General features: G+C 44.6%; 11 non-coding genes across 11 annotated transcripts; all 11 read right to left on the reverse strand.

The window, feature by feature from the left end:
- Positions 1 to 15: 15 nt before the first annotated feature.
- Trnaq-cug (transfer RNA glutamine (anticodon CUG)) lies at positions 16 to 87 on the reverse strand. The gene has a single exon. It is a non-coding gene; the product is annotated as a tRNA-Gln (tRNA).
- Positions 88 to 283: 196 nt separating this feature from the next.
- Positions 284 to 355, reverse strand: Trnaq-cug (transfer RNA glutamine (anticodon CUG)). Its single transcript has one exon. It is a non-coding gene; the product is annotated as a tRNA-Gln (tRNA).
- A 5-nt stretch (positions 356 to 360) lies between these two features.
- On the reverse strand, positions 361 to 432 carry Trnae-uuc (transfer RNA glutamic acid (anticodon UUC)). The gene has a single exon. It is a non-coding gene; the product is annotated as a tRNA-Glu (tRNA).
- Positions 433 to 549: 117 nt separating this feature from the next.
- Trnaq-cug (transfer RNA glutamine (anticodon CUG)) lies at positions 550 to 621 on the reverse strand. Its single transcript has one exon. It is a non-coding gene; the product is annotated as a tRNA-Gln (tRNA).
- Positions 622 to 1,331: 710 nt separating this feature from the next.
- Positions 1,332 to 1,403, reverse strand: Trnaq-cug (transfer RNA glutamine (anticodon CUG)). Its single transcript has one exon. It is a non-coding gene; the product is annotated as a tRNA-Gln (tRNA).
- A 5-nt stretch (positions 1,404 to 1,408) lies between these two features.
- Positions 1,409 to 1,480, reverse strand: Trnae-uuc (transfer RNA glutamic acid (anticodon UUC)). The gene has a single exon. It is a non-coding gene; the product is annotated as a tRNA-Glu (tRNA).
- Positions 1,481 to 1,597: 117 nt separating this feature from the next.
- On the reverse strand, positions 1,598 to 1,669 carry Trnaq-cug (transfer RNA glutamine (anticodon CUG)). Its single transcript has one exon. It is a non-coding gene; the product is annotated as a tRNA-Gln (tRNA).
- A 711-nt stretch (positions 1,670 to 2,380) lies between these two features.
- On the reverse strand, positions 2,381 to 2,452 carry Trnaq-cug (transfer RNA glutamine (anticodon CUG)). Its single transcript has one exon. It is a non-coding gene; the product is annotated as a tRNA-Gln (tRNA).
- A 5-nt stretch (positions 2,453 to 2,457) lies between these two features.
- Trnae-uuc (transfer RNA glutamic acid (anticodon UUC)) lies at positions 2,458 to 2,529 on the reverse strand. Its single transcript has one exon. It is a non-coding gene; the product is annotated as a tRNA-Glu (tRNA).
- A 912-nt stretch (positions 2,530 to 3,441) lies between these two features.
- Positions 3,442 to 3,513, reverse strand: Trnaq-cug (transfer RNA glutamine (anticodon CUG)). The gene has a single exon. It is a non-coding gene; the product is annotated as a tRNA-Gln (tRNA).
- A 5-nt stretch (positions 3,514 to 3,518) lies between these two features.
- On the reverse strand, positions 3,519 to 3,590 carry Trnae-cuc (transfer RNA glutamic acid (anticodon CUC)). The gene has a single exon. It is a non-coding gene; the product is annotated as a tRNA-Glu (tRNA).
- Between the last annotated feature and the right edge of the window lie 11,692 nt (positions 3,591 to 15,282).

Consider the following 15,282-nt stretch of genomic DNA (forward strand, 5'->3'; position numbering starts at 1 on the left):
GGTATAGACTGAAAGAGGTCCCACCGAGAGTCGAACTCGGATTGCTGGATTCAGAATCCAGACTGCTGACCATTACACCATGGGACCCGCACTTCCGATCCCAGGAATCCAACCCGGGCCTTCTGGGTGAAAGCCAGGTATCCTAGCCACTAGACCACACCGGATACGCATCCAATCGAATGATCGTTAGAAAAAAAAAGGAAACAGAATTTAGGAAATAAGAGGCGTGCGACAAAGAAAGCAGTGAATCAATGAAACAGCATGCAAGGGTATAAAATGAAAGAGGTCCCACCGAGAGTCGAACTCGGATTGCTGGATTCAGAGTCCAGAGTGCTGACCATTACACCATGGGACCCGCACTTCCGATGCCGGGAATCGAACCCGGGCCTCCTGGGTGAAAGCCAGGTATCCTAGCCACTAGACCACACCGGATACGCATCCAATCGAATGATCGTTAGAAAAAAAGGAAACAGAATTAAGGAAATAAGAGGCGTGCGACAAAGAAAGCAGTGAATCAATGAAACAGCATGCAAGGGTATAAAATGAAAAAGGTCCCACCGAGAGTCGAACTCGGATTGCTGGATTCAGAATCCAGAGTGCTGACCATTACACCATGGGACCCGCACTTCCGATGCCGGGAATCGAACCCGGGCCTCTTGGGTGAAAGCCAGGTATCCTAGCCACAAGACCACACCTGATTTTTTTTTTTTTTTGTCCAGATATTCTTTATTGATCACAGTATATACATCTCAAACAGTATTAAAACAGTTAAAAGAGTGAACCCCGTCTCGGAGCCACTTTAGAACAGAAAAGTTGCAGCCACTCGGGCACGTCACCTGCGTGCTCAGCAAACCGCTGTGTTTGCAGCAATTCCTCCGCTAAATACACCATTGGCGGCTTCCTATGTTCTTCGTTCCTACCAGCTATTAGAACTTTCCATAAGCTGAACATTGCCAACACACACAATACATCATACCTGGGTCCATGCTTGTCAGCAAGTGGCAAATATCTTATGGTATGCGGATTGAGACGGATTCGCTTGTCAACAGCCCTGCTTAAGTCATCCCATAAAAACTGTGCCTCGGTACAATGTATAAACACGTGTTCAATCGTTTCAGCCTCGTTACAATATCTACAGTTAGTAGACCAGGGCACAAATATCCCTTTAGCCGCTAACCACGTCTTTACTGGCAAAGTATTTAGACCACACCGGATACGTATCCAATCAAATGATCGTTAGAAAATAAGGAAATAGAATTTAGGAAATAAGAGGCGTGCGACAAAGAAAGCAGTGAATCAATGAAACAGCATGCAAGGGTATAGACTGAAAGAGGTCCCACCGAGAGTCGAACTCGGATTGCTGGATTCAGAATCCAGACTGCTGACCATTACACCATGGGACCCGCACTTCCGGTGCCAGGAATCCAACCCGGGCCTCCTGGGTGAAAGCCAGGTATCCTAGCCACTAGACCACACCGGATACGCATCCAATCGAATGATCGTTAGAAAAAAAGGAAACAGAATTAAGGAAATAAGAGGCGTGCGACAAAGAAAGCAGTGAATCAATGAAACAGCATGCAAGGGTATAAAATGAAAAAGGTCCCACCGAGAGTCGAACTCGGATTGCTGGATTCAGAATCCAGAGTGCTGACCATTACACCATGGGACCCGCACTTCCGATGCCGGGAATCGAACCCGGGCCTCTTGGGTGAAAGCCAGGTATCCTAGCCACAAGACCACACCTGATTATTTTTTTTTTTTTGTCCAGATATTCTTTATTGATCACAGTATATACATCTCAAACAGTATTAAAACAGTTAAAAGAGTGAACCCCGTCTCGGAGCCACTTTAGAACAGAAAAGTTGCAGCCACTCGGGCACGTCACCTGCGTGCTCAGCAAACCGCTGTGTTTGCAGCAATTCCTCCGCTAAATACACCATTGGCGGCTTCCTATGTTCTTCGTTCCTACCAGCTATTAGAACTTTCCATAAGCTGAACATTGCCAACACACACAATACATCATACCTGGGTCCATGCTTGTCAGCAAGTGGCAAATATCTTATGGTATGCGGATTGAGACGGATTCGCTTGTCAACAGCCCTGCTTAAGTCATCCCATAAAAACTGTGCCTCGGTACAATGTATAAACACGTGTTCAATCGTTTCAGCCTCGTTACAATATCTACAGTTAGTAGACCAGGGCACAAATATCCCTTTAGCCGCTAACCACGTCTTTACTGGCAAAGTATTTAGACCACACCGGATACGTATCCAATCAAATGATCGTTAGAAAATAAGGAAATAGAATTTAGGAAATAAGAGGCGTGCGACAAAGAAAGCAGTGAATCAATGAAACAGCATGCAAGGGTATAGACTGAAAGAGGTCCCACCGAGAGTCGAACTCGGATTGCTGGATTCAGAATCCAGACTGCTGACCATTACACCATGGGACCCGCACTTCCGGTGCCAGGAATCCAACCCGGGCCTCCTGGGTGAAAGCCAGGTATCCTAGCCACTAGACCACACCGGATACGCATCCAATCGAATGATCGTTAGAAAAAAAAAGGAAACAGAATTAAGGAAATAAGAGGCGCATGACAAAGGAAGCAGTGAATTAATGAAACAGCATGAAAGGGTATAAAATGAAAGAGGTCCCACCGAGAGTCCAACTCTGATTGCTGGATTCAGAGTCCAGAGTGCTGACCATTACACCATGGGACTCGCACTTCGGATGCCGGAAATCGAACCCGGGCCTCCTGGGTGAAAGCCAGGTATCCTAGCCATTATAGACCACACCGGATACGTATCCAATCGAATGATTGTTAGAAAAAAAGGAAACAGAATTAAGGAAATAAGAGGCGTACGACAAAGGAAGCAGTGAATTAATGAAACAGCATGAAAGGGTATAAAATGAAAGAGGTCCCACCGAGAGTCCAACTCTGATTGCTGGATTCCGTGTCCAGAGTGCTGACCATTACACCATGGGACCCGCACTTCCGATGCCGGGAATCGAAACCGGGCCTTTTGGGTGAAAGCCAGGTATCCGAGCCACTAGACCACAGCGGATACGTATCCAAACGAATGATTGTTAGAGAAAAAGGAAACAGAACTAAGGTAATAAGTGGCGTGCGACAAAGAAAGCAGTGAATCAATGAAACAGCATGCAAGGGTATAAAATGAAAGAGGTCCCACCGAGAGTCCAACTGTGATTGCTGAATTCAGAGTGCTGACCATTACACCATGGGACCAGCACTTCGGATGGCGGAAACCGAACCCGGGCCTCCTAGGTGAAAGCCAGGTATCCTAGCCACTAGACCACACCGGATACGTATCCAGTCGAATGATCGTTAGAAAAAAAGGAAACAGAATTAAGGAAATAAGAGACGTGTGACAAAGAAAGCAGTGAATCAATGAAACAGCATGAAAGGGTATAAAATGAAAGAGGTCCCACCGAGAGTCGAACTCGGATCGCTGGATTCAGAGTCCAGAGTGCTGACCATTACACCATGGGACCCGCACTTCCGATGCCGGGAATCGAGCCCGGGCCTCCTGGGTGAGAGCCAGGTATCTTATCCACTACACCACACCGGATACGTATCTAATCGAATGATCGTTAGAAAAAAAAGGAAACTGAATTAAGGTAATAAGTGGCGTGCGACAAAGAAAGCAGTGAATCAATGAAACAGCATGCAAGGGTATAAAATGAAAGAGGTCCCACCGAGAGTCCAAATGTGATTGCTGGATTCAGAGTCGTGTCGTCTGCATATATAATGGACAGATAATTTGTGTCAATTTTGGTTATGTCATTAATGTATAAAATAAACGGCAGTGGGCCGAGAATGCTGCCCGGTGGAACACCCGCACGTACAGACAGTTCAGTTGATACTCCCGACTATAAATGAACAAACTGTTTTCTGCTGCCTGAATAAAGGGCAATGAGGTATAGTATTGCACCTCGGATTCTGCATGCAAACAACTTTGCAAAAATTATGTTGTGATTGGTGCAGTCGAAGGCCTTACTTAAGTCCCGAAGAAACAAAGGTAAGAAAGAAAACACCTAAGGTAAGCATATGTTGTTGAATAATTTGTTTTTTTTAAAGATGTGATTCTTTTTTATAGAATAGAAAAATGCAAGTTCCGTTGACCTGAGCTTCTGGAATCCAAACTGCTCGGCGACAATCCGTCTATGTTTTATAACGAAGTCGAATTTCAATTATCCTGTCTAGAACTTTAGAAAATGTCTATATTTTAGAAAATCTATAGAATATGTATATAATATCTTTAGAATATCTTTAGAAAATATCGATATTTTCTATAGTTCTAGAAACGATAATTCAAATAGACCAATATGAACTACAGGAACAAAAGACCAATATAGCTTGCTCTTATAGGAAGAATGGATATTGGCCTATAGTTCTTGAGGTTCTTTTGATCACCACCTTTGTGGAGGACGACAACTTTTGACACTCGCACGGATTTAGGAAATGTCCTTAACTGGACAAAAAAGTAGAGCGACACGTTAGAGACCAGCGCTAAAGGATACGGCAGATATTCGCTGGCATATTTAATCGGTAGGATTTAGGTATTGGAAGGCTCAATACTTCTAGAGGAGTTTAAATTCATTAACGCGCTTTGCACCTCTGTGACATCGGTAGGACACAGAAATGTCGAGACGGAATTGAAATCTGTGTGATGCTCCAAAGCCTGAGTATGGACCAACATTTATAAAATGATAATTAAATGTATTTGCAAGATTATCGTCTGTGATGACATCGCCACCGATTGTGATACTTTGGCCTTCTTTAGATGACTTTGCATTATCAATAACAAATTTCAAACGTTTCCAAACAATTTCTGACTTTCGCGCTGCTACATTCGCCGTAAAGGTTGGTTTTGTTTTGATTTTCTCATTTCATTATTACCAAAATACGGTACTTTTTGAACTCAGCTGGTGTAAGCAAATCCCTGGTTTTCAAGAAACTTTCGTATATACGGGGTGTCTTTTTTAGGCAGTACAGATTTTTCATTAAAAAAAACTATAAGGGATATAGACATGCTGTTTTCACTTCTATCATCTCCGGGCCGGCGACGTTCTTGGCCATATGTTGCTCAACCGTCAAATCACTAATTACCTAAAAATCGTTAATTAACCTGTTAATTATAAAGGCTACGAAGTTGTCCCAATGAGAACATTTGTTCCTTTCGGTGACCCGATATGGTAGTCGTTTTCAGAACAAAAATCCGTTCGGTAGATCGGTCTGTAGCAAAAAATTCGTGAAGGAACACCTTTATTTTTCTTTTTTTTCTTCATTGCGCACCTTCCGAGACGCGTCTTTCCTTCACCCCGAATGTGAGATGGTGAAGGAGCCTTATCCGTCGAAGATGCCGCCACAGTGCCGCCTCATGCGTCGAAGATGAGGAAGCAAAGCGTCGGAAACAAAACAAAAACACATGCATCGGGCGACGTTATCGGAACTGCACTTATCTTGGGCTGCATTTTCTGTTGATCTTTTTCGAGGACGCAAGAGACGACAGTGTGCTCTTTCCCCCTCTCCCATTGTCGGTGAAGGAAAGACGGGTCTCCGAAGATGCGCAATAAACAAAATAAAGAAGAAAAATGGTGTTCCTTCACGAATTTTTTTGCACGGACGATCTACCGAACGGATTTTTGTTCTGAAAACGTCTACGATATCAGGTCCCCGAAAAAGAACAGATGTTCTCATTGGGACAACTTCGTAGCTGCTATAATTAAAACGTTAATTAACGATTTTTAGGTAATTAGTGATTTGACGGTTGAGCGACATATGACCAAGAACGTCCTCCGGTCCTTGATGATAGAAGTGAAAACAGCATGTGTCCAGCCCTTATAGTTTTTTATGAAAAATCTGTATCGCCTAAAAAGGACACCCTGTATATTTATGTATTATATTTTTTCCGTATATGCGCTAATAAATTAGACGTCCTTCAAGGCTTCCGTGCATGCTTAGCCTTCTACACCTCTTTCGTTTAGAAAGAAGGTCTATACATTTCCTTATCTACAGGAAGAAAGCCAATATATGCATCGTCCACATCAGCATATGTAGATAGGAAGTACAGTCTGCATACGACGGCTGTGAGCGAAATATATATATATATAATTGGGTGTTTACGTCGCGAGACAACTGAGATCATGAGCGACGCCACAGCGGTCGGTCTGTGGATTGCTTTCGAAATATATCTAATCGTTCTGGAACAACATCTTGAATAGTAACTTCACTGGGCTAAATCTGTTTAGGATTAGGATTAGGATGTGTGATTAGGATTAGGACTGAAGGATGTTTAGGATTATGCGTTAACATAATATTGTCGTAATTACAATCCTCTAAGCATACAGTCCCAGCTAAGTGCCTGCAGATTAAAAGAAAAAAGAAAACACGGAAATCTACTAGCTGAAAGACGCCGCCAAAGGCGACAACACTAAGAGATATTCTGATTGTCATCGTGCAGCAATACAGTTGGAAAAAGTTCCCGAACCATCTCGGAACCACGGGGAGGTTGAGTTAGTATTTCGACTTGCATGGTTGATTCGTGTAATCGAGCAATATTGTGATTCGTGAACCTTAACAAAAAAAATGTGCCCATGTTTCTGTTAAGAAGAGAGTTGAAGGAGCTGGATTCGTAACGTCACGTCTAGAGCATGCTTACTTGACTGATATACAGCGCGAAAGAGGCAGAAAATGGGAGAAGTCTAGCACTCGCAAGTCAATAAAATAAGCGTTTAATAAAATAAAATAAATAATAAATCAATAAATAAATAATTTAATAAAATAAAAATTAAAATAAATAATAAAATGTTGAAACAATTATCTTACTGAAAAGGCAAGATTTCAGACGAAGTGCGCCCTTCGTCAGATGCGATACATTGAACACTTGGTAGAAATATTTATACTAGCGCGCATCAAAGAAAGGGAACAGAGAAGGTTATCTCTTTCTCTGACGATACTTACCTCGGTGGCTGAGTCCGGTAGTGTGTTCGCCTTCTGATCCCGAGATCGCGGTTTCGAACCCGGCCGAGGACACCAGCAACTTGGCGGCAGGGTACAAGTATAGTCACTGTACCCTGGCGGTAGAGCATCGCATTCGCTTTCCCCGTGCCTCCGCGTCGCTCATTCGCCGAGGCGCGTCACGTGGTGATCTCTTTGCTTCCAAGTTCCAATTCGAACCTCCCGCCGGGTCTACGGGGAACGTAATAGCTGGGACGCATGTGCCTGTATGTTCGTGTGCCGCTCTAGCGTTTTTCTGTACGTGAAAAGGATCCGAGAGAACAGAGGAACTACAAACAACCATACCCGGATGTTGTGCAGCAACAAGACAGAGTCAGGCAAAGCCTTTTTCTGCATTCCGACGGGGAAAAAAGTGACGGGACAGAATCGGCCGGAAGAACTTCGTGCCCACGAGCAATGCGCGCTTGAGCGAGGTTAGTTTCGTGGCATGTTTAGTTTCCATTGTCGAGCCTTTGCACACAGTATTGGATAACAGTTAAACTGTGCGAAGAGCAGCCGGGCGTATCAAAGTAGTTCTTGTCGGATCTTCCCATTATGTTCTCTGTTCTGTGGTGCTAACACAAAACGCCACTCTCAGGACCACTTAACACGCGACGACTTCGAGGACATTGAGAATCGATGGGAAGAAGCTGAAGTGGACGGCAGTCCGAAGCATTTTTGCACGCCGGACACCTACGAGGCTGAGGAATGCTCCTATCCCCCGTTTTTCGCGTGCAGAGTTCTCCGAGGGGTCACCAAAAGACTTGCACACTGAAGTTAATGACACCCTAGTATAAGATCAAAGGGCAGGGGAGGAAGGTAATGCGTCGAAACATATGTAGATATGCACCGTATCAGGTACTCTAATGAAAACTATTCCGAAATATTGAGCTGTAATTGTGAGTGAATCAACTTTGCAGAGGAAGACAATACCGTCACAAATTGCTGTGACCAGAGCATCGAGCAATATCCATAGGACACACTTCCAGGCAAGCCATGTGACGGTCCCTTGGACGAGATCACCGTTTTAAAAGAAGAGAACAAAGGCTGAGACGGAATGCAATGACCTGGAGCTCTCGGTCAACGCCTCAAGGAAGATCAACTGCTTGCATTGGTGAGGGGGATTGGAAGAACAATCCACAGCACTTTAAATGCGCGTCAAAAACCGTTGGTAAAAAATAAATGAAAATTAAAACTGGTGGAGGTTATTAATGTCAATCTGAAGCAGCACACACGAGCACTATAGTTTTATGTCCACAAAACGAGTGAACTGAAAAGGAAAAAGAAAAAAAAAAGAAGTGCTCTATGCAGCGCAAACGAGGCTCGACGATGCCTTTTAGCGGCGAACACGATACGCCAACATAATTCGTCCCTTAGCTACATAATACAACAAACGATACTGTAGTGACGCTTGCGCCCTGTTCCATTCAAAGTATTAGCCGAACCCCACCACAGGAAGTCACAAAAGTTGTGGTGCCCAGCAGCAAAATCAACGCGATGTAACGCGGCTATTCTAACACGCGATGCGCCGCGGCTTGGAAGAAATATGGCTGCCGGAGCAGACGACGCAGAGCGATTGCGGTCCTCTTCCCCCGGTACAGTGACTCTAGGTACAAGTTGCTTAGACACGCCCTCTTCCGCGAAGGACGTTAAATACGGGGTGCCGTGTGATGAGCTTTCATCGCACGTTAAAGAACCCTCAGGTGGGCAAAAGCAATCCACAGACGGACCGCTGTGGCGTCGCTCGTGATCTCAGTTGTCTCTCGACGTAAAAATAAAAAGAAAGGAAAAAAAAAAAACTTTCTCTGATGTACAATAGTAGACATATCTCTACCGAGTGTTCTATGCATCGCACCTGGACGAAGGACGGACTAAATCTGCAAGCTTGTTTTTCAATAAAATAAATGTTCCAATCTCTTTACATACTTATTGGATATGCTGTGGGATCTTGTTTCGTAAAAGCAGCCAGGATCCGTACTAGTTAAAACAGGATAAGAAACTCACCAGTCGTCGATGTTGAAGAATTACTATCGAACAGCGTTCGGCGGCTTTTACAAGGGGGTTTGTCGTCTGTTTCCGCCCAGTACAGCTGGAGAGACGCGCGTCGTCGCTCCAATTGGCTGCTCGAGGGAAGATTCTGAAAAGACGTCATTGCAAGATTGTGGAGAGCGCGAGGGCGAAGGGAAAGAATGGCATGTGAAGCAAAATATTCCTCAGGGATCAGAAACGATTTTCAAGCGAGTGAGAGAGAGAGAAGAGGAGGAATACCTAGGATGACTCAGCAGACTGCTGAAAAGAGAGACACAGAGAGCACGACGACACTCTATTTTGTACATATACGAACCGGATGGTTATCCACTAACGGTAGGGACCAGGGTAGAGTACGGTCGGTGTCTACGGTAGAGTACGTAGCGTAGTGGTTAGGATGATCTCTTTCCCACGTCGAGACTGGAAGATGACACGGGTTCGAATCCTTTCACCAGCTGTGCTGTCTGAGGTTGTCCCTAGGTTTTCCGAAGACTTTCCAGACGAATGTCGGCACAGTTCCCCCATGAAGTCGGCCCAGGACCCATACTACACCCATACTCTTCATGTGTCTACGTCTGTACGACGCTCATAGCCACAGTTGCTTCGCGGCGCTAACATGCAATCAAAAAAAAAGTACGTTGAATGGTTTAACTTGCAGCCGCTAACCCTCATCTTAGAAAAGTTAATGAAAAAAAATCGATGTTGGTCGAAAATGAGTGTTCTTATGTTGACTTTGCTGAAGGGATGCACACGGATTAGCAAATACCAGAAGCAAGAGTGCGAATGGAATACTGCCGCAAGGGAATACACGAAGTGCACACCAAGTGACGCAAGGTACCCAAGGTACACCAAGGTTACACCAGTGTAGACCAAGGTACACTGCCCTATTGCAGATTGGGAACGGATAAGGGGATGACGTGTTGGGGGAGCACTTTCAGAGATCCTTCACCGGACAGGTGGAGCACAAGTACTCCACAAGAAGACGAAGTCCTTGCATCTGGCAGGCAGCTTCCTGGGCAGATCCTAGGACCGTGGTCCGAGGATCTTCGCCGAGGTTGATCGCCCGCTTCTCAAAGCGCTGCATGGGGACTTCCATGAGTGTACGCTTGTGGTGACCAAGTGGACAGAGGTCTCTTCGCAGCCATAACGTGCACGACGACGCACACAACGACTTTGCAAAGCGTGTCGACAAGAAAGTACCAACGTCAAGCCAGACAGCGACGATGTAGTGATGGTACCGTGTAGTGATGGGCAAAGTATCTCAAAATTGAACTAACACCCGTCAGTGATTTCCCCAGAAATTCACTTCTAGGGGGGGGGGGTGCCGAGCTTTTAAAGGGGGGAGTGAGTCTTGCTTGGTGAAGGTTCCACTTACGGAATGAATTTTTCTTATACACGGAAAGAATCGTGGCACAGCGGTGACATCTCTGCACAGCTTTCCCGGTTTATTTGTACATGTTATGACTTTAGAACAGAGTGCATTAGAATAGAGATTCATGGTGAACGGCATTTCAACACTAAGATGCATAATCACAAGACCGACAAAGAAAAGTGACTAGCATCTTGTCAATGAACACCTGGCAACCAACGGTGAAAACCTTAGAATACCTCGCTTGATTGAGTTAAGCGCAAATGGCTCTTGATGATCCACATTGAGTTCGCGTGCCCGCACGCATTTTTTCTCGTATACAGGGTGTCCCAGCTAAGTGTATACAGATTTTTAAAAAATATATATAACACTTTTTCCAAGGTTAAATCAATTGCAATATAGCATATGCTACAGGGCACTCCCTAGCAGGGCATTAGCAAAGTCCAAAGGCAATGTCTTAATTAACTTTCATTAATTAACTTGTTAATTATAAAAGCTACAAAGTTGTCCCAATGAGAACATCTGTTCCTTTCGATCACCTAATATCGTAGCCGTTTCCAGAAGAAAATTCCGTTCGATAGACCGCCCGCAAAAAATTCGTGAAGGAAAGTCATTTTTTTCTTTATTTTGTTCATTGCGCTTCTTAGAAGACGCGTCTTTCCTTCATCCCCAATGTGAGAGGGAGAAAGAGCACACTATCGCCTCTCGCGTCCTGGAAAAAGATTAAAAGGAAACAGAGCATGCAACTCAAGATAAGGCCAGTTCCGATAGAGTCACCCGATACATTTGTTTTTGTTTTGTTTCCGCAAGTTAAAGCTCATCTTCGACGCATGAGGCGGCACTGTGGTCCTTCCCCCTCTCACGTTGGGGATGAAGGAAAGACGCGTCTTCTAAGAAGCGCAATGAACAAAATAAAGAAAAAAATGGCTTTCCTTCACGAATTTTTTGCGGGCGATCTATCGAACGGATTTTTGTTCTGCAGACGGCTACGATATCAGGTGACCGAAAGGAACATATGTTCTCATTGGGACAACTTTGTAGCTTTTATAATTAAAAAGTTAATTAATGTAAGTTAATTAAGACATTGCCTTTGGACTTTGCTAATGCCCTGCTAGGGAGTGCCCTTTAGCATATGCTATATTGCGATTGATTTAACCTTGGAAAAAGTGTTATATATATTTTTAAAAAATCTGTATACACTTAGCTGGGACACCCTGTATGCGCGCTATATATGCATTGCACAGTCACTTTCAAATGATTTTGGACAAATGCATCGTACGATCGTCTGCATGAATGTTGTCCTATAGCTCAAGTTTGACAGCACAGGATGTAATTAGCCGGACTCAGTACTAGAACGTGTTGGTGGCCGAGCTGGGTGGGGTCACCTATGGAATATCGGGGTGGAGGGGGGGTTGCAAAAATGCAGGGAGGGTGTACACCCCCCTGAGCACACACCCTACATATTTCCCTACATTTCCCTACACACCTGAAATCCCTGGCACCCGTTACAACTTAAGTGCAGCAGAGGGTACTAGATTACAAATGTACCCGTATATGTGAGCAGGAAGGTATTGAACAAGCGGCGTGGCCCTGGTGCATATTTACCCGCCTCTCTTACGGTCATAGATGCCTCGCCCCGTAAAGACGAGAATTATCAGGTACGATACGCGCTACGTGAAACTAAGTGTGCTCGGCCCTGAAGAATGGGATCGCCACAATGTGCGCAAGCATCCGCACTTTATGTGAATCGCCTTGAAGCCGTCCAGAAAAGAGTTCTTCACGTCCTTCACTACTTTTTTCTACGGCGCATCCCGGCCTTTAAAGGTACTATAAAGCAGTCGAGGTCGAACCTACGCAATTAGCATGACATGAGAGTGCTAGACTCAAAAGTTCAGCACAACAAGTAATATGCGCAGGAGTTTACTCCAAGTATTTTTAATTGGTAAATAAAAACGCAGTCAAGAATGTCGGGGCGACGCCTGGTGCGAAGAAGTCCTCAATTTGTCAAGCAACCCTGTAAACAAGGAGACCGATAAACAGATGGCTTTCCTGTTGGGATTTTGAAATACTACCTTTTGAGAAAATGTAATTTATGTGAAAGAAAATAAACAAAAGCCGAATCTTGCACTCAGTAGCTAAACGTCTATACCTGGGCCTTGTTTCAGCACTGTGGTGCTGCTATCGTACGTCGGTGTTTGGCCCAGAGTCGTGCGCATGAGACATTTTTGCCGCCGTACTTGGCGGAGTTGGCGTTTCGTCGGTCTGCTTCGCCACAGTGTTGCCAGTAGAATTAAATTTGCATTTTTTCGGGAGGTATAACGTCTATGTGAGAAGATTTTGCGGCATTTTACTCCTGAGGACGTACACAATTCGGGGCACACAAAACATAGGGTTGCACCTCGACTGCTTTATAGTACCTTTAAATTGTATGACTACAATGGTTTGTCGAAGCATTTCAACTTACGCCCACTGCATGCACGATGCAATATTGCTGATGCTTTGTTTACTTATAAACGTCTACCCATTCATCAATTGATTCTTCATTCCCCTTAAGTCGTCTGCGTTTTTGTCTTCCTTGGAGCTGCGTTCCGCAATCCGCCTTCATTTTATGTGAAGAGTTTCTGTCCTTACGATCCTATTGTACTTTGCCAAATGTTGCTGAATTCAATTTCGATGTCATGTGACATCTCTCCTTCTTTTGTGTCCTTTAAGAGAGATATTACCACGTGCCTATCGTAACAACTACTACTTTGATAATCTTTCATGTCTGTTTTTTGGCTTGTTCATTTAGTTTCTATGTAGGTTTCCTTTTTGATTGTTCGCATCTTTTTTAGTTTTGTTCAATTATCTTGCTTTCTTGCACAGTATTTTGTATCTCATTTTAACATCTGTGATGTTGTGTGCGCCAATACTAAGGCCTATGAGGCTGTTCTTGGGCACCAATAAAACAACAACAACAACAATTTTATTGGATTAAAAACAATTAAAAAACCCCAGTGCTGGGTAGGACAAGGACAGAGGATAAAAAAGGGACAAGGACCGGCACTTTTTTTATCCTCCGTCCCTCGTCCTACCCAACACTGGGGTTTTTTAATTGCTTTTAATCCAATATGAACCAACCAGCCGAAACGCTTGCTCTGTAACAATTTTATGTCACACGTGTTGAACTTTGCTCATTATATCACGGAAGTGTGTCTGTGGGGGAGGGGGGTATCTTGTACCGTTCATTGCCATGACTTGGGTTCAAAGTCAATGGAAAGGCACGGATGTTGTAATCGATCTTTTAAACGCTTATATCGCACGTCCTGCCTCAAGGGTCGTTCGAAGGAAATGAAGCCCAATTAATGGTCGTTATCGAAGCCCCAACGACGTGGGCCTTATATCAGCATCAGTTTCGGGAAATGAACGCTGCCCCACAGCAACGTGGCTGCGGCCGCGGGAGTACAGGGCTTTCATGTACAGGATGCGAAATGTACACTCTCTCAAAAAAAAAAAGAAAATTGAATATCCTACCAAAGCTCCAGCAGGACAGTCCTTCTAACATTTCGTGCCGATCCACACGCCTCTTCTCCCCCGCGGGTATAAGCGGCTGCAGTCTTGGGTAAGTTACTTCTAAAAAGTAACTAGTTACAGTTACAGAGAGAAAGTAACTTAGTTACATTACAACTATGTTTTATAAAAATGACTATGAGAGGGTGATACAATTGTTAAAAACATACGTTTATTTACACTTACTGCAGTGCGGTAAAAATAGTCTTCCCCTAACTGCTACCACTGACTAACTAAGGGTCACTAACTTCACTAACGCAAAACTGAAATACCGTGCTCGGTCGGGAGGCCAAGGCAAAGGGGAACGTGCCGGTTACGGATAAAAGGAAGGAAGACACTGCTAGAGGGAAGTAAGGGAAGGTAGGGTAAAGACAAAAAAGGAACGACATTTATTCGAGTAACTACACTCTTAAAAATGAACTTCACCGCACAGCACGCTCCTAGCCAACCATCATCTCGAATGATATCGTTATCTGCCCTGATTTGTTGAAAACGGGAGGCGTACGCCTTTTTTGTGACACTTATGCTGTTCATAATTGTCACAGAAAAGGCGTACGCCTCCCGTTTTCAACAAATCAGGGCAGATAACGATATCACTTGAGATGATGGTTGGCTAGGAGCGTGCTGTGCGGTGAAGTTCATTTTTAAGAGTGTAGTTAGACTTGAGAATGAAAATTGTCACCGACTTAACGCAACGGGAAATAACAATTTATTTAGACGTTTCGACCCCTATGCGGGAGACCTCATCAGTGCGAGGCTAGGGACGGGAATGAGGAACCCCAAAACCAGTCTTGCTATTTAAGGGTTTACCAGGGCCAGAGTACAGTCCAGGAAGTGGGCCACGGTTGGCATTTCGTGCTGTTGGCTCCCTTTGTATGTGCCACGATTCGAGGAATTTTCTCGGTTCCCACCGCTGTTCGCGCGTCAAGGAGACGGCACCCTCGTAGTCGAACACGTGTGTCGGTGTCCTTTGTCCCGGTGTCCGTTGTCCGACTTTGCAGTTGCATTCACAGAAATAGTAACTACCGTATTTTCACGCGTATTAGCCGCACCGCAGATAAGCCGCAGGACTCGTTTTTAGATACATTTTGAAAATATTTTTGCAGATAAGCCGCACTCGCAGATAAGCCGCTGGTAATACGACGCGACTGCTTTGTGCGCTAAACCAGTCATGCACATACAAAATCAATAGAGACGCTCAACGCTCGTCAGCGCCGTACTCCCTGCCAGCTGCCCTGTTCCCGTACTTGTCAGCGAAGTCGACGACTTTTAGTTTGAAGCCTCTGTCGTGGCTGTGCCTCAGCGTTGGAGCCAT

Source organism: Ornithodoros turicata, chromosome 1, assembly GCF_037126465.1.
Source record: "Ornithodoros turicata isolate Travis chromosome 1, ASM3712646v1, whole genome shotgun sequence".
Classification (NCBI taxonomy): Eukaryota; Metazoa; Arthropoda; class Arachnida; order Ixodida; family Argasidae; genus Ornithodoros; species Ornithodoros turicata.